The sequence below is a fragment of the Pipistrellus kuhlii genome, unplaced genomic scaffold (genome assembly GCF_014108245.1).
Source record: "Pipistrellus kuhlii isolate mPipKuh1 unplaced genomic scaffold, mPipKuh1.p scaffold_m20_p_80, whole genome shotgun sequence".
Classification (NCBI taxonomy): Eukaryota; Metazoa; Chordata; class Mammalia; order Chiroptera; family Vespertilionidae; genus Pipistrellus; species Pipistrellus kuhlii.
The window spans coordinates 899,999-913,982 of record NW_023425585.1 but is presented as its reverse complement, the minus strand read 5'-3'; positions in this window follow the sequence as shown (position 1 = coordinate 913,982).

The following is a 13,984-nucleotide window of genomic DNA, read 5'->3' as shown; positions in this document are numbered from 1 at the left end:
CTGACCGTGGCCCTGCCCGGGGCTGCCTCACAGCCTGCTGCTTCTTCCTGAGCTGTAGTCTATTGAGTTTTCTCACGCTTGTGCTCCGTCACAACTGAGCTGTTTGCACTGAACAACAGTTCCTTCTGCACCTCTCCGAGCTGGGTTCCTGTTGCCATTGAGTCAGCGCCAAGCACCATTAGTGGACAATCTCAATTAATTTTAGCCTCATCAGGCGGCCTGGCTTTGGCGTCAGACAGATTGGCTGTGGGATCTGGGTTCACCATGCTTACTGTTGAACGTGGGTGAGTCACTCAGCTTCTGGGAACTTGGTCTCTTTGTGCCAACTCGGGGACCACACAAACATCCCTGCTGGTGGCTGTGTGCTGGCCACCGTCCTTCCCTTCCCCTCACAGGCGTGACCCTGACCCCATCCCAGGCTGGGAACTGTGAGCACAGAGAGATCACAGAGGCTTAACGAAGGGTGATTGGATTTAGCATGGAAACAGGAGAGGGGATTCTATTCTGAGCTTCAGAGGGGCCCCAGCCTGCAGGCGGGTCTGAGCTGGATCCTGTCGCCAGTCTGCGGTGACCAGGGCCTTTTCTCTTTGGGCCTCAGGGAGATTGACGGGCAGTCGTGGGGACGGGATGTATACAAACTCCGGTCCCACTGCCATGTGTCTGTTGAATGTTGAGTAATCATTTATCAAATGGGTATCCTTGTTCCTGTTTCTGACTTGCTATGTGAACTTAGAATTCTCTCAGTGCCTGATTTCCTTACCTGAAAGAGGAAGTGACCATATGATTCTGTTCCTTGTGATGCAGGTAAACAAGTTTTCCAGTTTTGGGGTTTGCTTTGTTCCAGGAACTAAACGTGATGGGCCACAGCCGAGCAGCTCGGAGGTGCTCCCAGCCCGGGCTTAGCTGGCACAGCCTCTGCACAGCCCGCCGGGGACACGCTGCCTGAGTGGGGAGGGGTCGGGACGGGCTCCTGGGAGGACAGGAGGCACGTCCGGAGCAACCCCTGGCCTGACACCGAGCCCTGAGGGAAACACAAGGGACCTTTCTCCCGACGGGAGGAGCCCAGCTCCCATGTGGGGAGGAGACCCTACGACAGCAGCACGACCGACAGGGCGGCTCGCCCCCGAGGTCCACCTCCTGCAGACATTTCCCCCTTCCTCTAAACACTGCCTTCTTCCTCCGAAAACCCATCCAAGCTTGTCCGGTGGACCTTGGGGGCCCCTCCCCTGCCGCCGCCATTCCTAACCAGCCCCGTCTCACTGCTGTCACCTGCCCCGGTGCCCCTCCCTTCGTCAGGTGAGGAGAAAGCCGTTACCTGCCAGTGACAGGTGTGGCCCTGACCGCGGGGCTGTCTGAGCTCACTCCTCTCCCTCCTGGACGAGCGTCCTGCGGCTCAGCCCTCGCTGCCGGGCGCCGGCCTGTGTGAGCGTCTCAGGTCGCCGTGAGGAGTGACCTCCGGCTGCAGGGATGACACGGAGGGGACAGGCAGCGAGGCTGCCCAACGTGTCGAAGATGGCCCCTCGTGTGAGGGTCACGGAGGCGCGGGCGCAGGCCTGTCCGACCACGCAGGCTGCTGGCCATGCCGCTCCCCAGGCCTGTCCTCCAGGGCCCCGACGCCCGAGGGGATCACTCCCTCAGAGCCGGCCTGCCACCCAGCCCCAGCGCTGCCAGTGCCCCTGCCCGGAGCTGGGAGTCCCCGCGGCTCTGGAAGGTCGTGGCCTCCGCTTCTGTTTGCCGAGAGAAGTGGTAGAATGAGGGGTTCCAGGGTGCGGCTTTGAGCCCCGGGCGGTTTGACCGGCTGGTCCCCCTGCTCTGGGACTGGCTTTGGCGAAGCCACACAGGAAGCAGTGGCTCGCGTTGCCGGACAGTGTTGCTATGTGAGATGGGGAAGGGGAGATGGTCTGTGGTTTTCAGGGCTCATTGTTCTACACGTTAGGGGCTGGTCTTATGGTCATCAATGTTAATGGTTGATTTTATTTTAAAATAAATGTGTTAGAAAAACAGGATATCATAGGATATATGCACCCCTATGTTCATAGCAGCACACTTCACCATAGCTAAGATTTGGAACAGCCTAAGTGCCCATCAGCAGATGAGTGGATCAGAAAACTCTGGTACATCTACACAATGGAATGCTATGCTGTGGTAAAAAAGAAGGAACTCTTACCATTTGCAGCAGCATGGATGGGACTGGAGAGCATTGTGCTAAGTGAAATAAGCCAGGCAGAGAAAGATAACTATCACATGAACTCACTCATTTGTGGAATATAATGAGCAACACAAACTGATGAACAAAAACAGCTCCAGAGACAGAGAAGCATCGATCAGATCATCAAACCTCAGAGGGAAGGCAGGGGAGGGTGGTGGGAAGGGAGAAAGATCAACCAAAGGGCCGAGACTGGTTTGGCTCAGTGGATAGAGCATCGGCCTGCGGACTGAAAGGTCCCGAGTTCGATTCTGGTCAAGGGCATGTACCTTGGTTGCGGGCACATCCCCGGTAGGGGATGTGCAAGAGGCAGCTGGTCGATGGTTCTCTCTCATTGATGTTTCTAACTCTCTATCCCTCTCTCTTCCTCTCTGTAAAAAATCAATAAAATATATTTTTAAAAAAATGGAAGATCAACCAAAGGACTTGTATGCATGCATATAAGCCTAACCAATGGCACAGGGCATGAGCTGCGGGGGGTGGGGTCAATGAGGTGATAAGGACACACATGTAACACCTTAATCAATAAAGAAAACAAATTTAAAAAGGTGACCAGATAGTCTCAGCCAATGAGGAGCCGGAGGAGGGGCTATGTAAACAGGTTGTCCCCTGCCCCACCACAATCCTGTATAGTGGGCGCCCGCTCTCGAGAGTGGTGGTAAAAGTCTCATTTTCACCATAAAAAAAAAAAAAAGAAAGAAAGAAAGAAAAAGATGACACATAAAGCTCGCTGGGCCGTAGATCCGGCCGGGAAAGCCCCGCAGGAGGCGCAGTGACAGAGGGCATTGAAGGAAGGTTAGGCCGGTCCAGGTGAGGCCAGGGCCAAGTCAGAGGGAGGGCCCCGCAGGCCCTGAGCCCCACGCAACCAGCTCCCGGCATTCCAGCCCTTTCCATGGGAGACCGACCGACTGATGGCTGTGTGCACAGTCACTGCCCAGGGCCCGGCCACCCCTGCAGCCCAGCTGCCGCTCCTCAGGCTGTGCTCTCAGCATCGTCCGAGTCCTGTGCGAAGCTCACAGGGCTGCACGCTGTCTGGCTGCGGCGCTGGTTGGCCAGTGCAGCGGCTGTTTCTGATTTCTGAGTTTGTGCCCACACCTGGCCGCTCCGCGTGTGCCATCCTGGCCACGCCCACCTCTGCAGGCACGAAGGCGGGTGTCCTGGTCTCAGGTCTGACCTTTCAGCCCTGGGTGCGGGGCTCTGTGGTGGAGTTCAGAGCCCAAGCTCTCTGGTCAGCCCGCTGACACCTTCACAGCGGCCTGTTGCATGAGGGTCTCTGAGCCAGCCCGCCTGTGGGCTCAGGGCAGGAGGCAGCAAGGAGGCGGTGGCACCAGCTTTCCGGGGGCTGTTGCCTGCAGGGCTGGTGCCTCCGGGGCTGGGGCCTGCGAGGCTGCTTGGTGATACTCAGACCGGGAGGACAGTGACACCTGGTGTCCGGTGTCATCCCTCAAACCCACCAGCCCCAGCGGAGCTCCCCTCTCCAATCATCAGCCTTCCCGCGGAACTCTCCTGTCTGGCACAGGCAGCCTGGACTGGTGTCACCGGGACCCTCTACCCCCGGCCTAGCCCCTGCCAAACAGCTCACCTGACTTGTGGTTTTGTGTGTTTTGCCTCCTCTTGGCTCCTGAATTCATCTCTCCTGTGTTCTCGCCCGAAACTGCCTGATTAATGTTCCTACGGTGCAGTTCCACCGATCCTCTGCCCAAGGTCGCAGCCCCGCCCCACGGCTGTGGCCTCGGCCTGCCCATGACCGGCCCGGTCCCTCCGGCAGGCTTCCTCGCCTCCTCGTGGACCATTCTTTGGAGAGGAGGAGAGAAGACGCTGCCATCATTCTGATGGCAGAGGTGAAGACTGTCCAGCGCAGGGCCAGGGCGGGCAGGCGGCTCCAGGCGGAGGGCACCGCGGCTGACCCGCCTCAGACACGACACTGTGGCCCACCTCAGCCAGCGGGCATCAGCCTGCTGTACCCCCCGGGAGGAGAGGGCGGAGGAGGGGGAGGAAGAGGAGGCCTGAGGCTCAGGGGAGAGGGAAGTGGGCGTGCTTCCGCTGACAGACCAGGGACAGCACAGGGAGCGTGTCTGTCCTTCCCCTTCGCAGTCTGTGCCCAGGTCTAGCTTCGTGGTGGAGGTGGCTCCGAGGACAACTATCTCCGGTGCTGGGTGGCCTGGGACCCGGGCACGCCCAGACCTGCACACCCCCAGGAGCCAGTCTTTGCAGAATTAAGAATTTATAAATCAGACCACAGTTCCTGTTATTTTGTCTCTCATAGTAGAAATTCAATGCCTAGACAGAATGGCTACCATCAACACATCAACAAACGATAAGTGCTGGCAAGGATGTAGAGAAAAGGGAGCCCTTGTGCATTGGGGTGAGCCACTGTGGAGTTTCCTCAAAAAATTAAAAATGGAACTGCCATTTGACCCAGTGGTTCCACTTCTAGGAATATATCCTAAGAAACCAGAAACACCCATCAGAAAGAATGGATGCAGCCCTATGTTCATAGCTGCTCAATGTACAACAGCTGAGATCTGGAAACAGCCCACGTGCCCATCAGCAGACGAGTGAATAAAAAGCTGTGGGACATTTACACCAGGGAATACTGTGCAGCAGTAAGGAGGGCCTCTCACCCTTTGAGACAGCATGGAGGGCCTGGAGAGTATCATGTTAAGGGAAATAAGCCAGTCAGAGAAAGACAAGTACCACATGATCTCACTCATATATGGAATCTAATGAATAAAACAAACTGATGAGCAAAGTGGATCCAGAAACATGGAAGCATGGAACAGAGGCAGAATCTCGTGGGGAGGGAGGGTGGTGGGAAGACATCAACCAGAGACACAGACAATGGGGTGGCGAGGGCCTGGGGCAAGGGCTAGCGGGCTAGAGGGTCAGTGGGAAGAAGGGACACTTACAATACTGTCAGCAACGAGGATGAAGAACATCCGATGCCTCATTAGCCCATGTGCTGTCGGGCAGTGTGGCCGGCCCCACTCCCGTGTTCCCCTCCGAGGGGCCAGGCCTCGGCTCCCGGGAGCGTGGGCGGGGCCTGGGCCGGTCCTCCCGGGAGGCCAGGGCACAGGGAGCTGCGCTCCATGGCCCTGACCGTCTCCTGGCTGCACACAGAACCCAGTCGGGGGTCAGGAGTACCCTGGGCCGGCCAACCTTCAGAAGACAGCTGCCTGGGTCCGCCGAGGGGAGCGCCCGCTCCGTGCCTGTGAGGGAGCATCCATGGAAATCGATGAGAGAGTTATTGATCAGCCTTAGGGTGCCCGATGCTGAGACTGGGGGCGTCACAGCAGCTACTCAACTGCGCTGACTCGTGCAACCTCCTCCTCCAAAAGGGGCAAATGAGGGCAGCCTGTTGGTCACCCGTGAGAACAAACTCCTAACCAGCAAGCCTCATGCCCAGAAGTCCAGACCTGAAACGGGAGCAGCACCCTCACGGCCCTGCCCGACGGTCCTGCTGACAGGAGCCCCATGCCACCACAGGGCACTGGAGATGCCGTCTCTCCCAGCGCCTGGCCTGGGGGACCGGCCCATCCAGTCTAAGGGGAGGTCTGAGAGTTTGACCCGAAACGAGCTGCCACATAAGCTAAGTGTGCAAATGGCGGAACAGGTACCACACGCCTCGCCTGCGCTGGCCACAGTTTCTGGCTGTCACTCACAAGCGCAGCCCGGCCCAGGTGGGTGGCCCTGCATGGCTCTGAGCCACGGCCGCTCCCGGGACTCCCAGGTCTCCTGAGTCCTCCTCCAGCGGCCCGGGCCGCCCGCCTGCCAGCAACGCAGCCTTCTGGCCCCTCTGCCCTCTGTGTTCTTGATGAGAGGGTGGCACTGGGCTCTTAGGACCAGAGGGAGGATGCCACATCTCGTCTCCCACAGTCACCTCGCCACAGCCTCCTCTGCTCACATATTTGAAGTTCAGGTTCTGGAGAGGCCATGGGGGAGCAATAGGGCAGTTTGTGTTCAGACACGTCTCAGTGTCTGTCAGCATGTCCCAAGACTTCTAAAACGAAGAGGGGAAGTCTGCAGAAGGTGCAGGAGGGGAGCGGACGGGTGCTCCTGTCTGTGGGTGAAGCAGTCCACCACTACTCAGTTCTGCCAGCGGAGGGCAGCAGAGACTGCTTTTCTGCAGCTGTGCGGCCAGGCTGGAAACAGATTTGGGGGGCCTGTGGCGGTGGCTCAGCCCTGGTGAGCTCTGCACAGCAGGTGGAGGGCAGCATGTCCCTGGAGTCAGGACAGGACCTGGAGCCTGAGTTCAAGCTCCAGCTGGGTTCTCAGCTGCTCTGTGGCTTTTTGAAAGTCACTCAACTTCTCTGGGGGCATCACAGCAGCTACTCAACTGCGCTGACTCGTGCAACCTCCTCTTCCAAAAGGGGCAAATGAGCGCAGCCTGTTGGTCACCCGTGAGAACAAACTCCTAACCAGCAAGCCTTTTAGTTTCCTTGTCTGGAAAAGGATGAGTGGAAGGAGCTGGTCCAGTATGTGTCTTCCTTCAGTGATTCTTAAAAATATATACTTTTATTGACTTTAGAGAGAGGAAGGGAGAGGACAGAGAAATAGAAACATCCCTGAGAGAGGTACATCAATTGACTGCCTCCTGCGTGCTCCCCAAAGGGGATCAAGCCTGCAACTGGGCACATGCCCTGACCAGGAATTGAACTGTGACCTCCTGGTTCATGGGCCGACACTCACCACTGAGCAATACCAGCCGGCCCTTCAAAGCTTTGAACTGCTCCAAATGCTAAGGGAAACGGAGACACGATGGATTAGAGATCCTTATGTCCTGGAACCTATGACAGGCCCCACACGACCCGGAACAAGAACGGCAGGGACGGAGGCAATGTCAGGGCCGTGAATAACCAGGCGGTAAATGAGGGCCTGGAGAGAAATGGGGTGGGGATCTACTGGTCTCCCTAACCCAGGAACTCAGACACCGCTGGGAGCAGGCGCTGGAGGCACGGACAGCCTCTCTATAATCAGGAGCAAGCTCTCAGGCCGCCTGCTGTGTATGAAGCCATGGCTCTGAGCCACAGAGGGACTCAGATGTACTCGGCAGGTGGGCACGGCTCAGCGGCGCAGGGCGCGGTCTTCTGAGGCACACACGCACTTCCTTCACAATCCCCACACCCACATCGGGCACCATGTTTTATTTCACAGCACTCATTGGCGTGGTAGCATTCTCCCTGGATGGATGGGTGGGTGGATGGATGGATGGATGGGTGGGTGGATGGATGAATGGGTGGATGGGGGGATGGGTGGATGGGTGGATGGATGGATGGATGGGTGGATGGATAGATGGATGGATGGATGGATGGATGAATGAGTGGATGGATGGGTGGGTGAATGGGTGGGTGGATGGGTGGGTGGATGGATGGATGGATGGGTGGGTGGATAGATGAATGGGTGGATGGTGGGATGGGTGGATGGGTGGATGGATGGATGGATGAATGGGTGAATGGATGGATGGATGGATGGATGGATGGGTGGATGGGTGGTTGGGGGGATGGGGGAATGGGTGGATGAGGGGATGGGATGGGTGGATGGATGGATAGATGGATGGATGGGTGGGTGGGTGGGTGGATGGATGGATGGATGGGTGGATGGGGAGATGGGGGAATGGGGGGATGGATGGATGGATGGATGGGGGATGGGTGGATGGATGGATGGATGGGTGGTTGGGGAGATGGGTGGATGGGTGGATGAGGGGATGGGATGGGTGGATGGATGGATAGATGGATGGGTGGGTGGATGGGTGGGTGGGGGGATGGGGGATGGGTGGATGGATGGGTGGGTGGGGGGATGGATGGATAGATGGATGGATGGGTGGGTGGGTGGGTGGATGGATGGGTGGATGGGGGGATGGGTGGGTGGATGGATGGATGGGTGGGTGGATGGGTGGGTGGATGGATGGATGGGTGGATGAGGGATGGGGGATGGGTGGATGGATGGATAGATGAGTGGATGGGGGGATGGATGGATGGATGGGTAGGTGGATGGATGGGTGGATGGACAGGCAGATGGGTGGGTGGATGGGGGGATGGGGGATGGGTGGATGGATGGATGGGTGGATGGGAGGATGGGGGGATGAGTGGATGGATGGATGGGTGGATGGGTGGGTGGGTGGATGGATGGATGGATGGATGGGTGGATGGATGGAAGAATGAAGGACTAAGGAGTGAGCTCTGAGTAAGGGTGTCAGGCTGAGAGGACAGGAAAGGTAGCTCTGATTTGCACAAGGTTCATCTGGGGATTGGTCTCCTCCTGGGGATGGAGGGCGTGGTGGCTGGTCACTGGGGTCCAGTCCACTGGTCCAGGCCGGTGACACCTAGGGATTGCCGCAAAGACCTCTAAAGAGACCCGTGGGCAGGGGGAGGACCGTCCCGAATTGTAAGCCTGGAGGCAGAGGGCGGCAGCAGGAGTGGGATGCTGGAACCCTCGTCGTAGTGCTGGGCAATGTGAGCACACTTACCCCTGGTCTTGTAGGGCACCCTGTGGGACACGGGTGAGTCCAGGCCAGGATGGGCGGGGGGGTTTAGGGGGGAGGAACCTGCTCCCTGAGGATCATCAGGAAGAGAGGCCCTGCCCCAGGCACAGGCTTCCCTTGGCAGAGGTGTGTGTGTGTGTGTGTGTGTGTGTGTGTGTGTGGAGGTGCAGGATGCCTCCTGGGCCTGACACCATGGTGGACCCAGCAGGCTCCGGCAGAGGATGGGTCCCTGACAGTGCGGCCAGCAGTCTGGCCTGGGGTCTGCCTGGCTGTCCTCTTACGGTCCTGCCCACAGAAGGAAGAGATGCCTTTGGCGCCAAGTCTAAGGGCCTCCTTGGGGAAGCTGTCCTGGCCTCTCCCGCCTTCCACCAGCACCCCCTCCTGCGAACAGGGGTTCCCTCGCTCAGAGCCCTTGTGGTGTCAGGCACCGTTTCGCTTTTCATTTTCACGTCTGAATGCCCATCTTAATTTTAAAAAAAATATATTTTATTGATTTTGTACAGAGAGGAAGGGAGAGAGACAGAGAGTTAGAAACATCGATGAGAGAGTTATTGATCAGCTGCCTCTTGCACACCCCCTACTGGGGATATGCCCGCAACCAAGGTACATGCCCTTGACCAGAATCGAACCCGGGACCTTCAGTCCCCAAGCCGACGTTCTATCCATTGAGTCAAACCGGTCTTGGCCCGTCTTAATTTTTGATAGGCCAGCGAGCCTGAGCACAAGGCTCTGGTTTCTGCTGCTCCCGGGACCACAGGCCGCAGCCGGCACTGCTGTGAGCAGGTGGGACCTGCAACAGGGCACCCGGAGGTGCACACCGTGGGCGGCACACCTGTCCCTGCAGCTGACACCCCCCTCCCCCACGTTCCATGGAAATCGATGACCCTCCAGCTCTAAATGTGGGCCACCCATGGGAGTAACTCAGAATTGGCCGGGTCGCTATGAGATGGTCTCAGAGGTCATTTCAAGTATTCTACTGGCCGTGTGTCCCAGAGACCCTGACGTCTCCCAAAGCAGAGCACGTGTGCCACGTGGGGTCGTCCTGCTCCAGCGTGGGACTTGCCAGTCCTTTTCTGATGCCAGCAGAGCAATGACTGATGTTTGTGCCAGTGACCCTTTAGTCCCACCAGAAACAAACGCCTTATGCAGCCAGTTACAATAGCTAGAGAAATATGTTTTCTAAAAACCATCCTATTTTATTTTTCCAATTTTAAATCTTTATTGTTGAGTATGATAACTGTCTCTCCTCCCTTCCCCCCATTCCTCCCTCCACCTGGCTCCCGCCCACCCCAGGCCTTCACCATCCCGCTGTCTGTGTCCATAGGTAATGCATACATGATCTTTGGTTAATCTCTTCCTACCCACCTCCCTTCTAACCTCTGAAATTCCTCAGTCTCTGCCATGTTTCTATGTCTCTGGTTCTATTTTATTCATCAGTTTATTTTGTTCAGTAGATTTCTTGTTAGGTTTTTATTTTTTTTAAATCCAATTGTTGATAGATGTGTATTTATCTCCACTTTATTATTCATGTTTTTTTATGCCCTCCTCCTCCTCCTCCTCCTCCTCTTGAAGACTCTTCAGCATTTCATGTAATACTGGTTTGGTGGTGATGAACTCCTTTAGCTTTTTCTTATCTGCAAACCTCTTTATCTGACCTTCAATTCTGAATGATAGCTTTGCAGGGTAGAGTAATCTTGGTTGTAGATTCTCACTGTTCATCACTTTGAATGTTTCTTGCCACTCCCTCTGGCCTGCATAGCTTCTGTTGAGAAATCAGCTGACAATCATATGGGTGCTCCCTTGTAAGTAACTAACTGTTTTTCTCTTGCTGCTTTCAAGATTCTCTCTTTGTCTTTTGCTCTTGGCATATTAATTATGATGTGTCTTGGTGTGGTCCTCTTTGGATTCCTTTTGTTTGGGGTTCTCTGCGCTTCCTGAACTTGTAAGTCTATTTCTTTCACCAGGTGGGGGAAATTTTCTGTCACTATTTGTTCAAATAGGTTTTCAGTATCTTGCTCTCTCTCTTCTGGCACCCCCCTAATCCTGATTTTGGTATGCTTGAAGTTGTCCCAAAGGCCCCTGACACTATTTTTATATTTTTGGATTCTTTTTTCTTTTTGCTCTTCTGATTAAGTGTTTTTTGCTTCCTCAAATTCCCAATCGCTGATTTGATTTGTGGTGTCCTCTACTCTACTGCTAATTCCCTGTAAATTATTCTTCATTTCAGTTAGAGTATCCTTCACTGCTGACTAGTCCTTTTCCTGCCTTTGACTTTCTCACAAAGGTCCTTGAAATGTCACTGAGCCCCTTGAAGCTCTTGTTAAGATCTTGATTATCATTATAACCATTGTTTTGAATTCTGTTTCCAGTAGTTTGCTTGCTTCCATTTCATTTAGATATTTTTCTGGATATTTCTTAGGTTCTTTCATTTGTGACATGTTCCATTGTCACCACATTTGACTGCTCTGTGTTTGTTTCTATGTATTAGGTAGAGCTGCTATGTCTCCTGGAATTGAGAGAGTGACCTTGTGTAGTAGGTGTCCTGTAGGGTCCAGTGGCTTAGCCTCTCCAGTCACCTGAGCTGGGCACTCTAGGTACACCCTGTGTGGGCTGTGAGCACAGTCTCTTAGTTGAGCCTTGATTGCTGATGGTGTCACTGGGAGAAATGGACCTCTAGGCCAAATGGCTGTGAGGACCAGTTGTGGCTACAGTGGAAGAGCTGTTGTGCAAGAGACACCTATGGAGCAGGACTTACTTCATCAGGGCTTTGGTGCTCACTGGGTCTGCCCCTCAAGTGTGTCACTAGTGGTAGACTTGTATTTTTTTTAAAATATATTTTATTGACTTTTTACAGAGAGGAAGAGAGAGAGAGGGATAAAGAGTTAGAAACATCGATGAGAGACAGAATCATTGATCAGCTGCCTCTTGCACACCCCCTACTGGGGATGTGCCTGCAACCAAGGTACATGCCCTTGACTGGAATCGAACATGGGGCCTTTCAGTCTGCAGGCCGATGCTCTTCCCCACTGAGCCAAACTGGTTTCAGCTGGTGGTAGACTTGTAATCTGGTATAGTCTGACCATCTGGTGCACTGGCACTGTGGCTTTCTGGAGGTACAAAGTCAGCCACTGCCTGTGTCCTGCCTGGTGCCACCCAGCACAACCTACAGAGTGATATGCAGATGGCTGCTACCTATGTTGGGCTTGGAGGTGCCCAGGAGAGGCCAAACTGTGAAACAAGGCAGGCTGCTGCTAGAGCCCAGTCTTGGGTCTCTCGTTGAGAAGTATGGCACACACTGATGACGGCTGCTGCTTGTTTAAGAGATTTTAGAAAAGTGTAAAGCCTGAGCCAGGACAGGCCATTCATATGGTAAGACCACTGCAGTTTGGGTGGAGCTGCAAGTGGAATAGGGCAGGAGGACAGTGTGAGCCAGGTTGGTGGTGACTCAGATTTGGCCCCGGCCATTCAGCTCTTCGCTGAGGGCGGTCTCAGCAGAGGAACAACGACCACTGTGTGCACATTTGTCTGGGAGAAAGATGCCTCTGAGTCCCTGCCCTGACACCAGACCACCCAGTTCTTTCCTGTGTGTCCCTGGATCCTTTCAAGCTGCTGCCACAGCGCTGGAGCTCAGAGGAAGCAGCAGGGTGGAAGTGTGTGTGCTGGCCCTTTAAGAGGAACTAGTTGGGGCTCCAGCCACAATCCCTGCTGGTTTTTATAGCCTGAAGTTATGGGACTTCTCTTCCCAGCTCTGGAACCCTGGGCTGGGGCTGTTGTGGGGCTGGGACCTTTGGCTCCTCACAGGAGGCCTCTGCAGCTAGATATTACTCCTGATTGAAAAGAACACCACTTTTGGCACCTCTGCCCCTCCTGCCAATCTCAGTACGGCTTCCTCTTTAATTCTCTGGTTGTAGGACTTCCACTCAGCCAGGTTTCAGGCAGCTTTGAATGATGGCTGTTCTGTAGTTTAGTTGCAATTTTGATGTGGGCCATTTAAACCATCGAACAAAGGACAGTTCATGGCACAAAATATAGCCACATTGTTGGTAACAACCATTACCACATTGTCTCCAGAACGCTCCCATCATCCTCACCAAATCCTGACGCCCACCTTCCTCCGGCCCAGGGCCTGGGCAGAGGGAATCCCACAGCACCCGTTCTTTTGTGACTCAGGTCCTCTGCGTGCAGCCGTGTCAGGGTGCCCTTGCTGAAGGCTGGGTGACACCCCCACACGGATGGCCGCTCTGTGTTTCCATCGCCTGCTGAGGGTTTCACCTCTGGCTCCTGCGAGCCTGCTGCTGCGAGCCCTGGAGTACACGGATCTGTCCAGCAACAGACTCCACAGACTCCGCATTCCCGCTGGCGAACCCTCCATCCATGGGCGGTCCAACACCCCGCCCCCACCCCCTCTACAAGCAGGACGCTGGTCGTCGGGACAGCTAGCGGGTGTGAAGGCCGTTCCTGGAATGTGTGGCGGGTGCATCCTGGTCAGTGCTGGGCGATGCCCTGGCTCCCGGAGGAAGCCCAGGACTGGACCCCGGGCACGGCGGTGACAGGCCGGCACGTTGGGGTGGACAGCAGGTTTGGTCAGGAACCCCCACCCCCTCTCTGTCTGGCTGTGAGATGGCGGCGTCCCCACGGGCACCGGCACCCGCCGGGAACATCGGCTCTGAGTCTAACGTGGCTGCAGGGCCCGTGCTCCTGTGCGTGGAGCGGCCCCAGCTGCTTCGTCTGTGCTGGCACCGAGGCTGCGCGGAGGTGTGCTCCGAGCCCTGCGCGTTTCGGAAAAGCCTCGAGGGGCAGGGAGCGGCCAGCTGGGGTGGAGGGAGTTAGCGGAGGGATGGTGAGACCTTCGCGGGAGACAGAAACCTCCGGAGCTGGTGTGGAGAGGCCGGCTGCTTCGCTTGTCATCCTGAGATGCTGTCAGTCTTAAGTGACCTGTGTGCCACTCCCGTGGGTTCAGAGGTCAAGGTCAGAGCCTTGAGAGGATCTGTTAGCTGACTGGAGTCTGGGTAACTGTAACTCCCCTCCCGAAACTCATAAAGCCCGAGTGGGCAGCTCAGGCCTGGGCGGGAGCATCGGACGCCCAAACGCAGGCCCACGCACACTGCAGTCTGTCCTGGTTCTTTCTGAGCTCTCTCAGGCGGAGGCTCTGCAGAAAGTGTTCCTTTTTAAGCAGCTGCAAAGCTCTCTATTTCCAAGGAGATCTGAAATGAAACAGGAACTTAGAGTGCGTTTCCACGTCTGCAGTCTTCCCACAGCGTCAGCCTTCAGACCCCTCCGTGCAGAGATCTAGCCGA